The sequence below is a fragment of the Ictidomys tridecemlineatus genome, chromosome 13 (genome assembly GCF_052094955.1).
Source record: "Ictidomys tridecemlineatus isolate mIctTri1 chromosome 13, mIctTri1.hap1, whole genome shotgun sequence".
Lineage (NCBI taxonomy): Eukaryota > Metazoa > Chordata > Mammalia > Rodentia > Sciuridae > Ictidomys > Ictidomys tridecemlineatus.
The window spans coordinates 94,746,915-94,763,709 of record NC_135489.1 but is presented as its reverse complement, the minus strand read 5'-3'; the positions used below and the strand labels follow the sequence as shown (position 1 = coordinate 94,763,709).

The window sequence follows — 16,795 nt, the reverse complement described above, 5'->3', positions numbered from 1 at the left end:
AGCAACTCTGGAGGCTGAGGCAGGAGGAGGATTGCAAGTTTGAGGCCAGCCTCAGCTACTTAGTGAGACCCCTGTCTCAAAGTAAAAAATTAAAAACAAAAGGTCTGGGGGTGTAATTCAGTAATAAGAGTGCCCTCAAGTTGAATCCAAGCATTGAAAGAAACCAAACAAACTGGTCTAGACAGCCTCTGGTCACACCAGGTACCAGAGGGCAGTAACAGGAGGGAGAGTTTTACTGGGCACCATCTGGACTTCATACTGTGTAATTAAACTATAAGAAAAACACACGAGCAAGGTTTAAGCTCTAAAAATTATTAGAAGTTATTGAAAATAGGCCTGTGTGGTGAAGAGGGCCAAGTGGCCTTCACTAATATTTCTCTTCTACCTCAGGCATGGCAACCCTGAACTTTCGTTGAGAATGTTTCTTTTGTAGCTAGGCAGGGCCACAAAGTAAGTTTTATTTATTTTATTATGTGAGTGGAAATGTCCAAACAGCAGGCCTGTTGAGAAATATCCGGTGGAGTGGGAGTGCACCCTTCCAGTTCCCTTCTTTCTTTCTGCTTGCTGGGATGCAAGTTTGATGGCTGGAGCAAAAGCAACTCTCCTGGGCAGAAGGCATGAGGTGCAGGTGACATGTTGAGAATGGCAGAGCCGGAAGAAAGGACAAAACTGTACTCCTCAGAATGTGACACTGCCACCCAGACCTGTTCTACTTGATTCAGGACATGATTTTTGTGATAAAAAAAGAAACCTCTGTTTTGTTTAAGGACTGGTACTTTGGTTTGGTGTTACCAATAGCCTCAGTGCTCCTGATTGACAGGCATATAAAGTCCCTGACGTAGAACCTGACTCATCCCTGGGAGCCAGCTGAGCACTGGACCTGGTCACAAAGCTGTGACCAAGGTTGGGGAGAAATGACTCCAGGTCTGAAACCCCCTGTGAACAGAGAAACTGACCGGTAAACCCAAAAATCCCAGCCAGCCCCCTCCCAGCGGAGTGGCTGGCCCCTGGCCTTCCAAGGCCACCCTGCCCGCGGTTCCCCACACTACAGATCTCAGCTGGCAGAGGTGGCGCCCAACAAGATGGCATGTGTTGGGACACATGCTTTTCTGACCGTCTACTCTGCCAATTGCATTAGACTTTCTCTGGTTGACGTGAGCGTGAGTCCTCATTTCCTGGCCATCTGCTGTTTGGGTGGCAGGGAAGCCCTCTGGGTGCCAACGGAATGGCAGCCCAGAATGCAAGAGGCTCCACAGACGTCTGCGAGCAGAGAGACAAGCGGCTGCAGGGAGCCCCGATGCTGGGCTGCAGCCTCCTGCCAACATGAGGGGGGGGACATGCACAGGGACAAGTGTCCCCCGCTTCCCAGCCCAGGGTCAGAGCCCTGGTCTGGGGTCCTCATCACGGCTGAGCTCCCCAACGCTGGCTGGCGCAGGGCCAGCAGGCCTGGCCTCTCATTTACACGCTTTGGAGGGCTCCATTCCCAGCCTCCGCTTGGCACGGAGCAGCCAGCCAGGCGTGACTTGCGCAGGGTCCCCTGCTGCGCTCACAGAGATGTCGCGTCCTGTCCGCCCACGTTTCCAGCCTCGTCCTTCCTCATAGCCCGGATGTGGCTGTACCCCGAGTGTCTCTCCGCAGAGGCGCTGACAAACAGGTGGTCTCTCCACGCCCGAGACTTAGCCTTGAAAAAAAGAAGGAAATTCGGCCACGTGCCACGTGCAGATGACTCCCGGACATGACCCTGGGCACGAGGAGCCAGTCACAGAAGCCACAGGTCGTGTGGCTCCACTGACATGCGGGCCCTAGAGTGGCCAGGTTCATAGTCACATAGGGGACTGCGGGGGTGGGCGAGGACTGGGTGGCTGGTGGGGACAGAGTCCAAAAGGCCTGGAGGTGCGTCTTACAGGCTGGTCCCGACCGAGCTGCGCACTTCAGAATTGCCCACTTCAAAAAATGTCCCCTTGATCACAGCCCTAAAAGTTTTAAAGGACACGCAGAAGAGGACTTTGTGAGTGTGTGAGTCTGTGCACCGCCTGGAGCCCGCCCATGGGCACAGGAGCCACCCCTTGGGTTAAAGGTAAGGAAACTGCACAGGCACCCGGGCTGCGGAAGTCCCCCCGGAGGGCGGACTTGAAGTCCCCCCGGAGGGCGGACTTGAAGCGGGTGGGTGTGCTCAGAGCCCACCTCCCACCTCGGCTCAGGTCCCCTGGGTTGCCTGGGCCAGCCCGGCCTGCAAGCAGGTCGCTCAGGTCGCGCAAAGGATCCCCAGCCGAGGTCGCAAGGGGGCGCCCTGCACCGTCTCAACCCGCCCCGGGAAGCCAAAGAGCCCCTGCCCCTGCCGCGGCCCCCGGCGCCCTCTACTGGGGAAGGCCGGCATGGCGCTCGCTGGGAAGGACAAACCTTCTCCCGGGGCTGCATGGATTGAAGTGGCTTGGAGCACAGAGGCGGTGTCGGCACCGTGACCTTGGGGGGAAGAGAGAGCTCTTGGAGGAAGCCAGAAGAAATAACCATAAAAGAGCTTTTGGAAGAAGCCAGAAGAGATAACCATAAAACCTGGTGAATTGGACTTCATAAAATTTAAAACCTCTGTTTATCAAAACACCATTAAAAGAAAAATAGACAAGTGAGGCATGGCAGCCACCCGTTGTCCTGGGTACTCCAGGATCGCTTGACCCAGGAGTTCCAGGCCAGCCTGGGCAACAAGGAAAGAAGGAAGGGGGAAGGACATAAGAGACAGAACATAGAGCTGGAGAAATATTTATGACACCTGTGTCTTAAAAAATATAAATATACATATCCATAATGTATTAAGAAAACTTCCAAAAAATGATATAAATATGTAAATATATGAATCCATAATATATAAAGAACTTCAGTGAGAAAAAGATGGAAAGCCTGAATTCCAAAATGAGCCAATGACTCTAACAGAGATTTCACAAAAGACAGAAGACCCCCTGGTGAGCCTGCCATTGTGCTCCGGGTTGTCAGAGAAGTGCTAATGAACACTTGGATGTCTCGCTACTCCAGATCCATTGGAACTGCTCAGACTGTAAAAGAGGGCCGGCACCAAGACATGGAGCAACTGGAACATTCATTCCCTGCTGGTGTAAGACGGTCCCGCTTCCTTGGAGAGTCGCCTGGCAGTTTCTTATAAAACTAAGTATTCATTTACCGCGTAACTCAGAAACTCCACTGTGTTTACCCAGAGGAAGCCCACACATGTTTACACCAGTACTTAACAAGGGTTTTAAAAATAGCTGTGTTCATAACAGCCCAAGCCAGGGGCAACCCTAAGCCCATTGCCAGGCGAGTGGATAAATACATTGATGCACCCCAACAAAGGAACCTTGTTCAGGGGTGAAGAGGAAAACAACCGGGCCCTGATAACAACAGGGAAGCATCAAGAACAAGGAGTGAGTGAAAGAAGCAGACACAGAAGACAGCATCCTATTTATTCGTGAGTCTCAACGAGGCAAAATCAGTCTCTAATGGGGAAAAAAAAACATCAGCATTGGGGGGAGGAATTGACGGGGAGGTGGGGGGCCCTCTTGGGACTAAGTCTAAATATTTGTGATGGTCCTGTCTGTCCACAGTTGTCAAAACGCACCCATCTGACCCTCCTGGATTGATCGGTGCCTTTCTTGTGTGTTTGTTATAATCTGCCATTAATACCCTCTGCTCCTTGAGGGCTTCCACCCTCACCCCCTGGGGGCCACAAACCAGAGGGGCTCATTCTTTCAGGGACAATAGGAAGGTTTTGTGTGGAGAGGAGAAGCAGCCACAACATCCTCCAACCAGAAAAGAAGGGAAGGTAGGGATAGTATTTCACTCCCTTGACTGAGTAGAACACCAGGGAGTGGCCTTCCACTTCAATGCCCCCCAACCGCCACTCCTTTCCTCTTTCTTGCTAACAAAAGTCCAGTTGTGTTGAGGTTGTGAATGAGAATATCATCTGAAGGCTCTGGCAAAGATCCCAGAGTCAACCAGGTGCAGTGGTGCACCGCTATAATCCCAGCAACCCTGGAGGCTGAGGCAGGAGGATCTCAAGTTCAAGGCCAGCCTCAGCAACTTGGAGAGGCCCTAGGCAACTTAGCAAGACCCTGTCTGAAAATAAATAAATAAAAAGGATAGGGGGTGTGGCTCAGTGGTTAAGCATCCATGGGTAACAAAATAATAATAATAATAATAATAATAATAATACCCCTCTTGTTGCCTTCCTGACCTGGGGTATTTCCATGACCAGAGGCTTCCGTTGCTCTTGGAATCCACCCCAGGGATAGTGAGGTGCCTCCCTCCATCCTCAGCTGGGCTGGCTCATGAGCGGAGTCTGGAGAGAAGGAAGAGAGAGGACCATCTTAGCCCACTAGAACTGGCAGGCATTTCTAGAGCAGATTTATGGAAACTGTAAGAGGCAAAAAAGAGAAACCAACACTGCTACTTTATAACCTAGCTCCGCTTTTCATCATCCCAGCAGCTTGGGAGGCTGAGGCAGGAGGATCACGAGTTCAAAGCCAGCCTCAGCAAAAGTGAGGCGCTAAGCAACTCAGGGAGACCCTGTCTCTAAGTGAAATACAAAATAGGGCTGAGAATGTGGCTCAGAGGTCGAGTGCCCCTGAGTTCAACCCCCAGTAACCCCTGCCCCAAAAGAGAGCTTCTGCAATCCCCAGTCCCAACATCCTTTGGACACCCAGGTTCAAGAGCAGAACCTGGCCCTAGGACAGTAACAGCTCCTGGCCTGTCACCACACCCAGGGGCAGTAGCAGGACACAGGGAGAAAGGGCCAGTTGTGAGCATCCACCGGAGCTGCCATTTCTGTTTGACCCCAAGACCTCTAGGAGGCCGGTGCTGCATCCCAGGAGCGTCCCCCACCTCAGCCCCTGGGCACTGGGTGGCAGATGGTTGGGGTGGCCGACCTGTGACAATGTGCTCTGTATGAAGTGCAAACCGCCACACTGGTGGGAGAGCTGGACTCCCATGTCCAGTGGCCACTGGGGGAGAGGAAGAGGATGACTCCCAGCCCAGAAAACCTGTCACCACAGGAGCCCCTGGCGGGGTACACGCCCACCCAGCCCTGAGGGGCTCCCCCTGCTGCAGGAAGCTCCTGGCCGCCCTGCAGCTGCCCTGCCTGGGCGCGGCCTGGGAGTCCCGCCCGCTGCCCGCCTCCCCGCCCTCCACACTCTCTCCCTCTCTGTTCCTTTGAAGCCTCCCCCCCGAGCTGTTTTCTCCCTCATTCTTTCTGACAGCCATCGTCCCTGACCAGACACCCCACAGCAGAGGCCGAAACCTCACACTGTGGTCTATCTCTCCTTGAGGATCTGGAGGAATGCAGTGACACACTGAAAGCCCTGGGTCACGCCCTGCGTGTTAGGGGGACAATGGGGTGGCCCTAGGCTCCTGGTGTCCAAGTAAGAACCCAGCCTGAGGCCAGGGAGGTCACCCACACCACAAGCCAGAAGCACCCTGAGACTGTGTGAGAATGCTCTGGGTGGCTGGGACTTGATTGACAGGCAGGGAGCTCCGCCCACCCGCCACAGAGACCCACGAGTAAGAAATAAACCTGACTGTGCCGGCCACCAAGACGCTGGGCTGACCTGATGCAGCAGCAGTGCTTGGCTTCTTATCACCAAAGTCCTTGTCATTTCAGTTATTGTTCGCTGTGCAACAGATTGCCCTAACTGAGTGGCTTGAACAAAGAAGCACTTACTGCCTCCGTTTCTGTGGATGGAGAATTCAGGAGAGACTTGGCAAGATGGATGGGGTGGGGGGTCTCAGGCTGCAGGCTGGTGGTGACCGGAGATGTGGTCTCATCTGAAGGCCTGACTGGGGCTGAGGATCCACGTCCAAGGTGATTGACTCATTCATGGCCAGTCGGTGCTGGCTGTTGGTTGAGGCCTGAGCTGTTCCCACAGGGACATCTGAGCATGCTCAGGACCTGGCAGCCGGTTCTCCCCAGAGAGTGGTCCAGGAGGGGAAGGCAGAAGCCGCGATGCACTTCATGGTTTAGCCCTTGAAGTCACATGGCACTACCTCTGCTGTCCTTTGTTGTCCCATGGACCAGCCCTGATTTACCTTGAGGGGAGACAATGAGTGGGGTGTGACCACAAAGGATCATGGAACGGCTGAGGACCCTTGGCCACCCACTCGTAAGTCTGCTTTTTAAAAGTTAGCTCTTAAAACAATCAAGGTTGTGTGCCAAGATTTAGCTACTAAGAGAAGATGGCCATTGTATCATTGTTTTGGGAAGAAGAAAAACAGCTGGGCGTGGTGGTGAGCGCCTGCCATCTCAGTGATAGCAACCTTGGTGACCGGTGCCCCTTCAGGGACTGGAAGACCATCCCGAAAGGTAGATACAGCCTCAGCAACTTAGTGAGACCGTGTCTCTAAATAGAAATAATAATAATGAAAAGGGATGGGGATGTGGCTCAGTGGTAAATCACCCCTGGGTTCAAACCCAAGAGGAGGAGGAGGAGGGGGAGAGGAGGAGGAGGGGGAAGGGGGGGAGGAGGGGGAGGAGGAGGAGGAGCTGGGGTGTAGCTCAGTGGTAGGGTGCTTGCCTAGCATGCACGAGGCCCTGGGTTCCATCCCCAGTACCAAAAAGCAAAAATCAAAAGTTCATCACATTAGATAAATGTTGATATGACCATAAAGTAGAAATGCACGCAGTTAACTTGTCATAGGAGCATTTTTATAACATGGAGCGATGTCAGTAAGTGACAATAACATGTGGAACGATTCCGGGCAGTACAGAATGGGTCTGGAACAGAGGGGGAAAAACCTAAATAAACCCTCTAGTTTCATGTGCTTTTAGTGGACTTCAAAAATCCCCCATTTGGGAAGTCACAGAGCTGAGCGAGCCACCGTGAGCCTCCCGATGGCTTGGCTGTAGATAACCCCTCTGACGTGCGGCCATGGAGATAAGGGCTGCCTACGCTGATTTTCAGGATTTAAAGGTCGCTTTTGTCAAAGAAACTGACTCTTGCCTTGGACCTGCAGGTGTCCCATGGGTGACTAACAGATAAGCCTATTGAAGACGGTCACCCATTCAGGCCACTCCGTCCCCTCCCTCCAGCCCTCCGCAGACCTGAGTCCCCTGAGATGGTCTTCGTTGACCACAGCCTCACTTTTCTCTGGTTTGCTGGCTTTCCAAATCACTCTTTCCCCTTGACGTCTCTTCTTCCTTGACAAATCACTGGCCCGGCCCCAGCAACTTGCCCTTGAGCTGATGACCTTCTGGAAGGAGGGTAGTGGACTTGAGTCGGGTAACACGTTTTCCTATGAAAGCCCAGGAGAGGTGCTAGTGGTATCAGGAGGCTAGTGACTGTCCGCTGCCCGCCCCTCCCACTATCAGGGAAGGACATTTCCCCGCGCGCCCATCTTGCTTATCCGTGGAAGGTGGTAACAGTCAGCCCTTGGGTCCAAGATCAGACTCTCAGAACACATGCGTGCTTGCCTTTCTGGGAGCTGGTGCTCCTTTATTCCCTCCTCCTTTCCACTTATTTATCTTGGGGTACCTGGGGTTGAACCCAGGGGGCTCTACCGCTGAGCCACATCCCCCACCGTTTTTATTTTTTTATTTCAAGACAAAAATCTCACTAAGTTGCTGAGGCTGGACTCAAGCTTAGATCCTCTTGCCTCAGCCTCCCCAGTTGCTGGGATTACAGGCGGGTGTCACTGTGCCCAGCACCAGGAGCTTCTGACACTCACGATGGGAGGGACACAGAAGGACAGGGCAGTCCCAAGAGAACAGGAGACACACTTAGAGCAGATGTGAAACTGGGAAGCAGCGTGGGTCCTGGCCCGCCAAGGTCAACCCCATGCCAGCCAAATTGCAGGTGCGTGAGCCAGACATAAACAGTCCCCGTGGGTGCCCCTGAGGGCACCGTGCTGGTTGCCACTGATGATATGATATCCAAAAGGGGACGGTTTTGATTTGGGGGCAAAATAATTTTTTTCTTTCATTTTCTAACCTTCATCTTCTAAATTTTCTACATTGAACATATTTTTACAATAGGAACATTTCATTGAAGCATACATGTATTTAAAACAAGCTTCGAGGGAGTTTAAAAGGAAACCCTGGGCTGCGTCTGTTCGCCAGGCACCCAGACGTGTGGTCGTCTAGGGGTAATCACAGGAGGCCTGTTCGGATGCCCTGTCTTTAGAGTCACGCCGTAAACACTTGCAAGTGGATAGCAACCTTGATGACCGGTGCTTCCAGGGACTAGCAGACCATCCCAACAGGTCAATACCGTACAGTGTGCTTATGTTTTCCCCACGGTTAGAAATTCCGTTATTCATGAATTGTCATCCTCATCGATCACGGGACAAGGGGTATCCTCCTGCGCGTGCCTTCCCCCCCTTCTTTGTTTCCCAAATATAAAGACACAGATGGAACTGGAAGAGAGGAAATGAATATTTGAATCCCGCTTGGAATATATTAGAAGATTTGCCTTCTAGAAGGAACCAGCCACACACCTCTCCAAGCTGTAATTATAAGTGACATTGTAGGGCAGGTAATGCAGGTCTCAGAAAATGAGCCCTGATTTTATTCTGAGGGACAATGCACCCTGCTGAACCTCCGGCAAGGGGTAGCAATGAGAAGTAAGCAGAATTAATTGGGTCATCTGAAAATCTCCTTAACAGGGGACAAACAATTAGAAATGAGCTCCTTTTTATCCTCTATGCTAAGTTCTTGCTGTGATAGTTGGCTTTCCAGCAGCCATTTTGGATTATAAGGTTGTTTTGAAGTAAGGAGCTACAGACTATGCAAAGAAGAGAAGAAAGAGCCCCAATAACATTATGGACTTGGCAAACCAGATTTAGATGACCTATCTCCATCCTTCTTTCATGTTGAGAAAAATAAAGTCTACATTAGCTAAGCCTTTGACTTTTCAGTCTCTGTTACTAACACAACTAAGGCAGTCCTCATCTCCAAAACATCATCAGCGTTGGTTTTAGTGCACTAAACTATAAAAGCTGTGTGTAGGTGTGTGTGGGACGGGATGGTGTGTCCCCAGGGTTTCATGTGTTGAAAGTTAATCCCCCAGGTGGAGCCCGTGACAGAATACTGGTGGCTTCATAAGAAGAGGGAGAGAACGGAAGATGCACACACCCTGTCTCTTGCCACCTGACGCCCTGTGCTGCCTTGGGACTCTGAAGCACGAGGGCCACCACAAGACGCAGGTCTTCCACCTTGGGCCAGAACCGTGAGCTCAAATAAACCTCTCTTCTCCATGACGTACCCCGTGTGGAGTTCTGTCATTGGCAACAGAAAACAGACTGGTACAGGGTACTGCAGGGGACTTGATTCTTTTTTATCTGCCTATTTTGGAGGACATTATTATAAGCAGGAGAAATAACACAAGCCCTTGCAGGCTTGGAGGGGCTGGGATGGTCAGGGACTCCTGGGTCACCCCTGGAGCATGGGGCTGTCTGCTCTCACCTTACTGAGAGAAGGAAGGCGAAGCCATATTTGGAGGCCCTCGGACAGCAGGTGAGACCTCAAGTCATGGCATTCACGTCACCGGAACCTCCAAGGCGCGTGTCCCAGTGGCGACTCACCTGTGTCTAGTTTCTCCCCCTCGTCTGGGCTCTGTCGTTCTGTAGGTAATTTCCTCCATTCCTCCTTCTCTGTCTCTGTGTCTGTCTGTCTGTCTGTCTGTCTCTCTCTCTGTTTCAACTAGCAGAGTCTCAGGGAGTCCCCTGCCCAGGACAGGGTGAGCAGCTTATTGTGAACATGGACAGGTTGCCCAGTTTGGAGACAGAGCTGGAAAACTGACACCCTCCCGAGCAGGCCAGCCCAGCCCTCCTGGCGCTCCGTGAAAGGCTATTTCTGTCCTGCCTGTGTTCCGATGGAGACAGGCCACCGCCATCCCATAAATGCCCCTTTGTGTTGGAAGGGTTCTCATCCACTCGTGAGATACCCTCCGCCCAGCCCAACTGCAGGCTGCCCAGGGCTCTGCCCAGCCGTGGGCCTGCGGGGCTGGGCCGCTGGCCAGCCGAGACGCCATCTGACCTGGGGACAGGAAACGTGGCATTTTGGGGAACTGCCCCAGAGGCTGTGTCCTCTGAGGAGCACAGGCAACGCCCACAGGCTGGTTGGGCAGCTGCCCCAAGAGAAGCCGGCGGGTCCTGCTCAGGGCCTGGTTCTTGGTGGGATCTGCCTGAACAGAGCAGCTCTGGCCCCGTGGAGTCCTCTGGCACCCCCTGAGCAGCAGCCCCGAGGGCACGCCTGGCCCCTACTTGGGAACCCTGTCCTCACAGGCCCAGAGACTCCTAGGCCTCCCATCCACCTCCTTCCAGTGGAATCCATGTCGTTCCTATCAGCCTTGGTGAAAAGAAAAGAAAGGAACAGAATCCCCCGCCGTGGCCAGAGTTGGGGCAAACAGGGAGGAAAGACGTGAAGGGCCCCACGTGTTCAGATGGAGCCATCAGAACAGGTGACAGTGGCCAGAGGGCACAGGGTGAAGGGTGTGGAGAAAGTGGAGCCCCGGCTCCGTCACCGGCTGCTCTGCCCTGATCCTCCTAGCACCTAGCTCGCCCGTGTCACCATTCCCTGACCACGCACACAGCCCACCGGTCACTCGTTCACCCTGCCAGACAACACAACGTGTTAGCCCTCAGATGCTCTGGCCAGCCACAGTGGTCGCCATCAGCCCATTCCAGTACCTCCCAGTGCACAGGGAGCCTGCCCACACAGAGTCCTCCTTTCCTCCTCCTCCTCCCAATTATGCAAATAAGAAAATGAAAAATGGTGCTTTGAGCCATGGCCACCTCTAAGTTGCCACACCCCTGAATCCTGGCTGTCCACAGCAGAGGGCCCCCTGCCTCCTGCTAAGGGACAATGGACAGGGTCTGGGCGAGGCGCTGGGCCCGGCTTGCCCGTGGCGGTGACTCAAGGACAGGGACTTCTCTGCCCAGCTCCCTTGGTCCAATGTGGCCCAATCTTGACCTCAGGGCTGCTGAGGATGGCCTTGCCCAGACTCACAGAGGGGCCTCCAACCTGCCTCTAACCTCAGGAGAGAGGCCAGGCTGGGCCTGCCAACTGCTTCCCTGCCCCGTGGCGGTTCTGATGTGTGGCCACATTTGAGACCTGTAGCAAGGCCCCTCCAAGCAAAGGCTGATGACATTCGGATAGAACTGCGATGAGGGTCAAAGGGCACAGGCTGCGGGCTGTCCAATCCCTGCCTCAGAGGAGCAAAGCCGGCGTCGGCCTGGGATCTGAGATGGGCTGCACTTTCCCGGGGAGACAGGGAAGGGTCTCCAAAGACAAGAGGTGGCTCCTGGCCCCTGTGGAGGACTCGGGTGACGTGGACTCACATCTCATTCTCAGAGCCTCGGTTTCCCCTCCTTGCGAAGACACAACAACCCCATACCGAGAAATTGCACCCCAAGCCATGACCTTGGTGTTGGTTGGCATCAGCAGCTCTTGCTGCACTTGGCCTTTGGGTGGTGACTCTCCATTTTTCCTGTTCTTTAGGAAAGCAGCTGTAACTCACAGCTCTGGGCCTGACGGCCCAAGACTGGTGGGGTGGCCCTCTTTACCTCCTGAACTTCTGCGGGGAAGGGTCTCAGGAGAGAAGGCTGAGGGGGGCCCTCGGACCCTGGTGCACAGGGTGGGAGGGGGACACTAAGGAGGAGATGGCATCTCATCTAGGCCCTGGGTGTCCAGCCTGGCCAGCTCCTCAGACAGCTCCCCAAACGAACCAAGGTCAATAGCTAAGGCCCAGCTTGACCAGAGCTATGGGGGCAGGGGAGGTCCGGGCCAGAGCTGGCTGCCACAGGATGTGTCTCCACCAAACCACAGACCACCTGCCCGCCAGCCGGCCGCCCTCACGCCTACACTCTCTGGCCGAGTGGCTTTGTGGCCCGAGTGAACGGTCACTCTTGGGACCAAGAATAAGGAGCCCAGCAGCCCCTGTCATTAGTGGTTTGCTGAGCATGGGTTGGGCCAAGGGACACCTGGGCACTATGCCTGCAGGCAGAGCCAAGCGGACGTGGCTAAGCTGTGTCCTGGCAGACACCAGAGTGGCCAGAGGGTCAGTGGCACCTGTCTCTGGCTTTCCTCCCTCCCCATGTGGGGGCTGTGATTCTGGCTGGGCCGGGGGAGGCAGCAGGCGACTCACACAAACATACCCACGAGGGCCTGATTCAGGTGCAGGGACAGGTGTCCTGCCGTCAGGTGACAGGAAGGAGCCAGCCACATGGAGGCTGGGGGTGGGAGACTCAGGTGGAGGGAACTGGGAGCACAAGGACCCGGAGGTAGAAAGGACCAGTGGGACAAAGAGAAGGGAGGGAAGGGAGAGGGAAGGACCAGAGGAGGGAGAGGGAGGGACAGGGCCTGAGGTATACAGGCTCCAGAGGGGACCCAGGAGGGTTTTATGCCAGTGGCAGAGTCTATTTTTTCAAACTAATTACGAGTATCAGAAGAAAACAAAATTATAGCAGCCTCAAAATGAGATGGTTTGTGGTGGTGGTGGTTGGGTTCTTTTGCCTTATAGCCGAGGGAGGGCTATGCTCCAAGCACTGGGGATGCAGGCTCTTTCCATCAGTGCTCCATTATGCAAGGCTTCCATACTCTCCTCATGGTCCCCTGTGGCTATTGGAGCTCTAGCTATTTCACCCATGTTCCAGCCAGCAGGAAGGAAGAACTAAGGAATATTCCCTGTTTAAGGCCCCTTCTTTGATGTTGTGGGCATCTCTTTCATTGCCAGATTACAGCTGTAGGACTCGGAGCTGCAGAAAGGTGCAGCTCTGAACAAAAGCTTAAAAACCAGGAGCCTATGGCTGAGGTCTGGGGACAGAGAGCAGAGGTGTCTGCTCCCCCTGCCACTGTGCTCTGGCAGCTGGACAGGGCTTTGCTGGACATAGGTGCAGCGTGGCATCAGTGTCCTCCTGGCCTTGGGGAGCCCTGGGGGAGAGTCCACTGTCCAAGCAGGCAGGGCTAGATCAAAGGACCAGACTCAACAGAGGAGGCTGGGGCTGGCTTCCCGCTTCTCCCCGTCCATTCCATTGCGTGAAGGACCAGCTCGTCCCACCAGGCAGTGGACTGCTCTGTTAGCTCTGTGAATGGCCACACAATGTGCCAGATGGCACACGGCCATGACCAGTCACTCCCACTAGGTTCCTGGTGTCCAGGGGACTTCTGGGGCAGCTATGCCTTGCCCCATGGCCTTGGGCATGTGGCTTCTCCCTGGAGAACAGAGTGACATCATCAGGCACCTGCATATCACCAGCCTGTTATCATCCTTGACCCACCTGTGTCCCCTGCTCCCACAGGACCCCGACTGGTGACCTCGGCAAACCTCTGGGTGCTCTGATCCTCCGCCCTCCTGTCTTCGGCATGCTCAGATGGCACAGCTCCTCGTCACCATTCCAGCCCTCCTTCCTCTGTCCTGGAATGCAGAGCTCATGCCACTGCACGCCGCCTCCCTCTGTGCATGATATTGCAGGAGTTGTGATTCCTGGAAACACCTGCCAGACACGCAGCCCCCACTGGCCATGAGGCCAGGTCACAGGCTCCTACAGTGGGTGGGAAAGGATGGGCATGCCCAGGACTGGCAGCAGGCATGTGCGGGCAGCCTGGGAGGAGGCAGGAGCTGCTGTGCAAGCCACTCTGCCTCTTGCAGCTGTGTAGCCTGGGGCGTATCATGCCGCCTCTCCAACCTGGTTCTCTCCCTGTGGAACAGAGACAGTGTTCTGACTCCAGGCCCTGAGAGGCGCACAGCAGGCACGGACTGCTTCCCAGGCTCCCTGCAGGAACGTGCAGTCGGTGTGAGCTGTCTAACAACTGGAGCTTTCTACCATGTTCTCTGGGAACCCAGCGGCACCTCCATGCTCCCTGTGGTGACAGGGGTGCTCAGCCCTGGCAGTGGGGTGGCATGTAGGGAGAAGGGCCCTGGCTCTGGCTGCCTTCCCTCAGGGCTGACAAAAATGCCCTGTGCCCTGCGAAGACCTCCTCCACCTGACAAGCCGAGGCACGAAGGTCTGTGTGCTCAGAAAGGCTGGAGCCCTCGTGTGAACTGGTCATACACACGCACAGCTCTCTTTGTTAGAGCCAGGGGGCTCAGCCATGGCCCTTGCTGGGTCCCTCCTCCTCTTTGTCCCTCCTGGGGACAATTCCCATGGACCCTGGGATCAGGGCCAGCATCTGGAGCTGAGTATACAGTTCAATGGCTCAGCATCTCCAGGAGACCCTGGAAGCAAGGAGGTGGCTGGGACATACGGGGCACGGTCCCTTTAAGAAGTGTCCTGGGCTGGGTCCAGCAGAGGACAGCCTGGTAAGCAGCTCTAAGCACAGCAGGGAAACCAAGTGGGATGACACAGCAGACACCCGGGAAAACCCTCAGTGCAGACATGCAGGACAGTCCCTAGTGACGCCTTGCTCCGACGGCCTGCGAATGCACCACTCACATGCAGTGACCGCTGGGGACTCTGGGGGCCACCATCACAGAGCAGGTTTACAAACCCAGAGTCTGATTTCTCAATTGCATTCAATACAATCTTCTTGTCTTCTCTTGGAAATCAGGACAAATGGATCTCCCAGGTTGGAGCCACCAAAGAGCCCAAAGCACAGAATAGGCTCTGGTTCAGCCCAATACCTTGGGGGCCTTCCCACCCGCCACCTTTGGCCCACCAGAAACATGTTTTCTCTGTGGTCTTCTCCCTCTCTCCAGGACCCCCTACACACACCCCGTGTTGGCCAGAGCCACCCGCAGGGTGGAGCTTGTCCCATACAGTGGCCACAGGGGGCAGTTTTTGTGTGGACGGAGCCCACATTAGAAGATGTGGATTTCCCCCTACTCGTGCACAGTCAAGTGAGGCGACAGTGACCCGGTCAGGTAAGAACAGTGGTGACCAGGCGGGCTCGAGGCTGGGACACCTTCTCTGAGCCTGTCTCCTCAGCTGTAAAGGAGGCCAAACAGCTCCGGGCTGCTGGACCCCAGCTGTGCTCCGGTGGAGGGGCACTGGCTGTCCCGCCACACCCTTCCCCGCAGCCTCAGTCCAATGGGGGATCCGCAGTCCGCCTGTGGGCCGTGGGTCTCAGGGGCTGCGGTCAGAGTGAGCTGGCCTGACTCTCCCAGGGTGGTCTGAAGTGCCCTTGACCCCCAGAAGCCTCTCGTGGGCTGAAGAACGAACACACTAGGACACGGAGACCAAGCCACCAGCCCCCATCACACAACCAGCGGGGCCCGTTGGAATCTGGCCACTTCGCTGGCCCCCACCTGCCCCTCCTCTCAGCTGACTTGCCGTGGGGCAGGAACAGGGCACGGACCTGGGGTGAGGGGAAAAGTCCCCTTTTCTGGTAAATCTCTCAGGGTGACTTGCATTTTTTGTGCCTTCGGTTTCACTTACAAAACTCGCCCCCTCCCCCGGCAGAGGCAAGGGCGGAACAGGGAAGACAAGCTTGGGGCCACGTGGGTTAGGTAGGAGGTGGGTCCCAGGGCCACCCGAAGGCTGCCTGTTCAGCCTGAGAATGTCCAGTGAGGTGGGGACGGGACAGACAGGCTGCCACACTCCTGGGGGACAGCATGGCTCCTGGGCTGAGCTTCTCCCCAGCCATGCCTGACTTTCTTCCCCTGTCCAGTGAGGGAGGAGAATGGCCTCTCCCCAGGACCCTTAGTAACACAAGTAGTGATGGCACCAGGCCCCACACGGTGCTAACCTCTGTGACTTGCCCACTGTCTGTCTCTCAGCTCCATAGGGTAGGGGCCCACTGCTTTCTTGGGTCCAGCCTCCAGTGTCTCCAACAGGATCCGGCACACGAGTGAGCTTGGATGCCATTGTTGAACCTCTGGCCCCTTCATTTCTTTGGGGGAGAGAGAAAAGAGATCAGGCTCACATGGCCTTGACCAAGCCCTAACCTGAGGCCAAGAGCCAGGGCTGGAGATGGTGATGGCACAGAGATTAGCGACCCACTGGAGACTACAGCGCTGTAAGGTGGCAGCTCTGGGCAGCGCCTGGCCTGGGGGCATGACAGGGTCTGCTCACTACTTCCTAAGGCTTTAGGGGAGGCGTGTGCGAACCCCAAGAGATGCACAGTCTCAGGTGCAACCAGTGAAAGGATGCAAAAAGCAGCTGAGACTGGGAGAGGTCAGGGTCAGGACGGAGGAGACGGGCAGCTGGCCTTCACCCCTGCCCTCCAGGCTCCTGCAGCGCTCGTTGCCCTGGAAGATGACGTCCCCCCTCCCCTCCACCCCACCTGGCTTCCCACGCCCGGAAGAGGTGGTTCCAGGGTGTCTCGGGAAACAAAGCCGACCGAGCCACGGGCAGGGCACAGGGTGCCGCCTCGGGCAGAGCGGCGCGCGCTCCGGGATCCGCACTCTGCCGGGTCCCCGCCATCAGGCAGTGCCGCAGTCCCCCCGGCCCCCAGTTTCCCACGTAGGAAAGCTGATGACCACAAGTAGGAAGCCACGTGCACCCACTTGCCGTGCAGCAGCGGGCGCCGAGCCGGAGCGGCCTGCAGCCTGAGGGCGAGCCCCGCCCGGGAAAGCCTGGCCCGGCCGCGGCGGCCACGCCCGCTCGCCTGGCAGCGGCGCCCTGCAGTTTGCAAAGTGCCCAGGGAACGGCTGGTTTTCTTGACCTCACGTCATAAAGTGGCCATCACCGAGGGCCAGAGGGCTGCTGCGCCCGGGCACTTGGGGGCCCTCCGGTGCCACTTACGGGACCCGGCGCCGCGCTGCCCGGGACCCCGCGTCGCACCAGACGGCGCTGTCCAGGCCCGCTGGCCCTGGGACTCCGGGCCCGGCCCCGCCCCAGCGGAGGCGGAGTCTGGGGGCGGTACCGCGGCGCGGCGGGG

At 55.8% G+C, this 16,795-nt stretch overlaps 1 long non-coding RNA gene across 3 annotated transcripts; it reads right to left on the bottom strand.

Moving 5' to 3' along the window:
* Positions 1-451: 451 nt before the first annotated feature.
* On the bottom strand, positions 452-16,779 carry LOC120886486 (uncharacterized). 3 transcript variants are annotated; one of them, XR_013429930.1, is made up of 4 exons: positions 16,660-16,779; positions 15,662-15,805; positions 4,223-4,327; positions 452-1,681 (listed from the first exon to the last, which is right to left on the bottom strand). It is a non-coding gene; the product is annotated as an uncharacterized LOC120886486 (long non-coding RNA). The 3 variants fall into 3 exon arrangements; XR_013429931.1 differs by lacking the exon at positions 4,223-4,327 and having other exon boundaries at positions 16,660-16,777; XR_013429929.1 differs by lacking the exons at positions 452-1,681; positions 4,223-4,327 and adding an exon at positions 8,017-13,189 and having other exon boundaries at positions 16,660-16,777.
* Between the last annotated feature and the right edge of the window lie 16 nt (positions 16,780-16,795).